Genomic DNA, 5434 nt, shown 5'->3' with positions numbered 1-5434 from the left:
AGGACAGGCCCCTGACCTCCGGGGGGCTGGGGGGGGGCGTGGCTGATTCATGGTTGTGGAGGCTGGCAAGTCTGAAATGAGGCCAACGAGCTAGAGAGCCAGGGAAGAATTGATGATGCAGCCTTGTGTCCGAAGGCAGCCTGGAGGCAGAATTCCTTTTTCCTCAGGGACCTCAGTGTTTGAAGGCTTTCAGCTGAGTGGATGAGGCCCAACCACATTTGCAAGGCAATCTGCTTTGCTGAAATTCTACTGATTGAAAGGTTAGTCATATCTAAAACATGCCTTCACAGCAATGTCTAAGCTGGGGTTTGACCTAACACCTGGCAGCACACCCAGCGGGAAGCTGATGGGCACCCCATGGTCAGACAGGAAGGCATTGAAGGGATATGGCAGAGAGCCCTGGGTCTGTCTGGGAATGCTCTTTGGAAGCCAAGGATGGGGCTAATGGGATAGGAAGGTTTAAGGAACAATTAATAATAAATTGATTGTGATTAAATAAGCATTTGTTGAGCAACCGTAGTGTGTAAAGCAGAAGGCAGAATGAACAGTCTGACCCCTTCTCTTCACCACAGAGAGAGGATCTGTACGGAGAGAACGATGAAGCGGATCTTGGCAAGTCCCGTTACAGAGCAACACATAGCGAGTGATGGAAGCACTGATGACAAAACACATAATGAGTGATGGAAGCACCGATGCTGTGCCTAGGGAACTGAAGGACAGGCCCCTGACCTCCGGGGGGCTGGGGGGGGGCGTGGCGGGGCGCTGGTGGAACAGACTAGTAAATAGATAACTACAATGGACTGAGATGAGTGCTATAAGGGTAGACAAATGCTCTGGGAACAAAGGACAAACAAGAGGTTGGGGTCAAGAGAGGTGACATCTATTTTGGAGCAGACATTGGCCTGCTGATTGAGGAGAGGAGGGAGTTTTAGTCAAAACGAGTGTCACCAAGAACCACATACGTGCAGTACGGCTAGTGCAAGGGAGCCAGGGCTGCAATGGAGCTGTCACGTGCTGAAAAAAGAATTCATTCTGGGGCCACCAATGCCATCACTTCCCCTGTGACAGGTACCCCAGAAGGTGCTAATCTACCAGTAACTTTTCCTCTTGAGTCTAGACTTGGTCTCCAAATTCTTCTCAACAGCATGCTTATGTGGAGTTGTCCCATAAAGCCTCTCTGTCGTTCCTGAAGTAGGGAATGGGCACTTTAAAGCAAGGCTTTAAGCAAGGGTGAGATGTGAGCCTATAAGTCAGCGGTTCTCAACCTGTGGGTCTCGACCCCTTTGGCGGTCGAACGACCCTTTCACAGGGGTCGCCTAAGACCATCCTGCATATCAGATATTTACATTACGATTCATAACAGTAGCAACATTACAGTTATGAAGTAGCAACGAAAATAATTTTAGGGTTGGGTCACAACATGAGGAACTGTATTTAAAGGGCCAGAAGGTTGAGAACCACTGCTTTAAGTGTTTGGGGACAATCACAGCACTGACTCCAGGAAGCAATTGCAGTGGTGGTAGCAGGATCAGCTGCAGGAAAGGGGGAGACTGTTGGTAGGATGCAGGGGTTTGGGGCGTGAACAAACGCAAACAGTGAGAGAAAGAGGCCAGCCGGCCAGTGTAAACAGGGGAATCTTAGCCTGGTGCCCAGTGCTCTCCCCCGGGAGAGGGAATGAGCAGCTGTGTTAGCCAAGAGGGTGGAGATCTGGGGAACCTGGCTCCCTAAGAGCTGCTCCTTTCTGTCCTAACTGTACCTGTTCTGAAGCGAAGCAGGTAAATAATGCACACCCTCTGTCCTAGGCGGGTGCCGTGAGGAGAGCTGGAGAGTGACCCTCCTTCCTTCCGCCGGTCTGACTTGTTCAGGCTGGAGACACCTTGCCATCCCAGCACAAGATGGTCTCTGACCTCTCGGTGGGACCAGCCTCAGAGGCCACCCATATCCAACGGAAGTAAGCTGTCCTATCTGCCTTGCCCCGACACTCAAACCCCCTCGAGTCAAGTCTGGGCTGTGATGGACACCCCTGCTGCTGCTGGGCTCCCTGGGCCACAATACTACACTCACACTCTCCTGCAGAAACTGTAGGAGTCATTCAGAAAAACAACCACTCCTTCCCTGTCAGCTGCCCACCGGCTGTCCATGCCTCCCTCAGTGTCATGCAACTGGGGGCCCAGCCCCTCATTCCTGACCAGAGAGCCAGCTGAGTCCCAGGCCCTCGCCCTCCCACCCCCCTGCTTGGGAGCAGCGGCAATACCCAGAGAGGAGCCCCAGGGGCAGACTGGTCGTCCCTTCCAGTCCTGCCACTGAGTGAGACTCCACAGGGGCCTGAGCTTCTGGAGCTCTCGCCCCCAGTGCCCCAACTTCCCTGGAGCTTGCGCAGGTCGCTGGGGGTGAGATCCAGCTCTCCCACTTCCGCCATGGGGGCTGTTGAGAGTCTGGGCAAGGGCTTGTGCCGAAGAGAAGGGGGTCTTACCTTGGCCTTGTCCATGAGCTGAGCCCCTGCTGTCTGTGCCCCCAGCACAAGCCAAGCCCTACCCTCAGAGCTGGGAGCTAGGGCAGCGGGGGCAAAAGGAAGCCAGACTTGGGGAGCTCGTTCTGAAAGGCAGGGACTTGCCCTTGGGCATAAAGTGCAGATTGAGTGCAGATGTCTGAGGAGTCGGAGCAATGGGGCTTTTACAAGGAGGCTTCCCAGAGAGGAGAAAGGGGGGCGATGTGTCCTGGTATGAGGTGCGGGCAGTGTGCAGCACGCTCCCCCAAGCTTTAAGGAGCTGCAGGACATGGGATGAGGAGAACAGATGCTAGACCAGAGGCTCGGGCTGAGGAGGCAGTCGTGGAGGCTTGGAAAAGGCAAAGGCTAAGGGCCTCATGTACCGTCTGGCGGAGGTCACAGCGGGGAGGTTACAGCACCCAGGCGGCCCCCCAGCGGTCTGCCTTCTGATGAATTTCACCTGCAGCAGGGCAGCGCTGGCTGAGATCAAAACACAGCTTCCTCTCTGCGACCGGTCTGAGATTCCAAACTCAGTGGCTAAAGTGGAGCTGGGCTCCTCAGGGGAACACAGACCCTCTGGGGTGGGAGAGTTGTGGGGGATCCACAAAACCAGCTGGGATTCCAGGTGGAGTCCTGGCACCAGCCTTTCAGTCTGATTTGAAGATTTTCCACCAAGAGACTCGCGACCACCAGAGGGCATCACCACCCCATGGTGTGGTATCCTTCCCTGGAGAAACTGGAGCGGGTGGGGATGGGGGTGTGTGGAGGTGGGAGCAAGCAGGCACAGGTCTCTGGGCTCTCAGGGGAGCTACCAGCAACGGAATTAAACAGCCCCTGGGTCAAGAGCCCCGGGATCCCGTGGTCATAGCATCTGTTCTGCCACCCTCTGGGCCTCCGTTTGCCTCCTCTGTTAGACGAGGGCTTTCACCACATGGTATCCCTTCCGGACCATAAGGCCCTTTCCAGCTCTGACGTTCCTGGGTTTGGGGAAATCGTGCAATGGCCCCGACAGAATTGCATCTCCCGTGCCCCCCCTTCTCCAGGGTTCTCCGGGGCTCTCTGCCTGGCGGGAGGAGGAGCCTGGGTGACCTTCTCTGGGGGTGGCCTCTCACCGGGAGGCAGGGAGGCAGACTGACCTGCGCACTGAGGGGAGTCTGCCTCCACCTCGGCCTGAAGGAGGAATGTCTGAGCAGGGCTGTCCACCCAGCTGCTGTGCTACCCACAGCGGCCGCTTCTCCAGGTCTCGGGCAGGGAGGTGTCGGTTAGGTAGCCCCTGGGATCGGTAGGATGGTGGTCCTTCCCGGAAGGGTTGTACCAGATGCCCTCTCGCAGGTCTCTTCAGGGAGAAGCACAGGAATATAGAGAATAGAAACCATTGCCGCTCCAGCCTGCGCTCGCCTCCCCACCCCCAGCCCACCCCCAGCACAGATGCCGTCTGTCAGGAGCAGGCAGCAGACGGTCCAGGGGTCCATCTGTGCTAATGCTTCACAATAGAGTCCCATGTTTCCCCACCGACACCCCCTCACCCCCTCAGCTGATGGCCACTTGGAGGTGCCAAGGGGAGAAGTGGGAGGTGGAAGATGAAGGCACTATGGGAGTTAGCTCTTCGCTCCTGGCAGTCCCCACTCCACCCCTGCCCCCCACCCAACAGGCATCCTGCCATCTGGACTTGTGTAATCACTGAGGGGCAGAGACGTACCCCCTCCCACCCACACCTCCTGCAGGGCCGGGGGCCCGGGGCCCGGGGGCCTGGGAGTGGGGAAGAGGCAGACACAGAAAGTCAAGGAGACAAGGAAGCAAGGAGACTGACAGACCCTGAATGAGATAAACAGGAGACAGGCTGCCCCAGGGGGATGTGGCCACTTGTCCCTCTGTCCTCCTCAGGCCAGGTGTCTAACACAGCACTTGTATAGGTACCACTCCCTACCAGCCCAAGAGCCTCTGTAACCCCAGAGCCCAGCCAGGACCTGGCATGGAGCAGGGCTCAAATGCAGAGAGAATGAAGAACTGAAGATGACAGCATCATATCGTGGGAGATTGCCGGCTCTGGGATCAGGCTGTCAGGGTTTGAATCTCAGCTCTGCCACTAAGCAGCCTAGAGCAAGTTCCTGAGCCCCCCTGGCCTCATTCCTCGTCTGTGAGGGATGATAATGATACCTGTTTCACAGGGTTGTCATGAGAACCAGGGAGTGAATCTGTGTATGTAAAGCACACGCAGCACGGCGTGCACAGCACATGGCCCATGATCAGTGAGTGTGAGCTGTAGAGGCTCACACAGGCACAGCCCTCCCGGGCCTTGGCCTCCGTGTAGCGGCTGATGTGGTGCTTGCCACCCTGTGGGGGTTACCGGCTCCTCAGACGCCAGCACTGGCCTTCCACTTCCTCCTCTCACTTCTTATTCAGGCACCTCTGACGACAGAGCCTCAGCTGGGCCGTCCCCACCTCTCCCGTGGCCGGGGAGCCCAGGGATGGTGCCTAAGACGGGGTCAGAGCGTGGCCGAGCACACCCCCTCCCCACGCGTCAGCTCCTTAGTCGGCTGGGGAAGGGGTAGGTGAGCTCTGACGCCAAGAGCTGAGAGATTGATCCAGGAGGAACCAGTCTTCCCCTCTGAGAGGCCGGCCCGAATGAAGCCCACCGTCCTCTGGGTTTCCACCGCGTCCCTTCCCCTGACTTGGAAGGGGAGAAAGCCTCTCTGACCTCTGCGGGGGGAACCTGGGCTTCGGCACAGCCCAGCAGGGCGCCTCTTCCCCAGGGGCCGCACCCTCCCCCTGCACAGCCCGGCGGCCTCCCCTCTTGCCTACAGGCTTCTGCAGCCCCCAGGGTCTCCCAGAATCTTCCCTGGGTCGCCAGACCTGCTCCCAATGACCCCTTACTGCCATCCACCCCCACATGCTCCACGAGTCTCCAAAGCCATCCATCCGCACATGTTCCAATCTCTCACTCGA

Source organism: Myotis brandtii, unplaced genomic scaffold (genome assembly GCF_000412655.1).
Source record: "Myotis brandtii unplaced genomic scaffold, ASM41265v1 scaffold29, whole genome shotgun sequence".
NCBI lineage: Eukaryota > Metazoa > Chordata > Mammalia > Chiroptera > Vespertilionidae > Myotis > Myotis brandtii.
Note: the sequence above shows the minus strand (reverse complement) of the source record.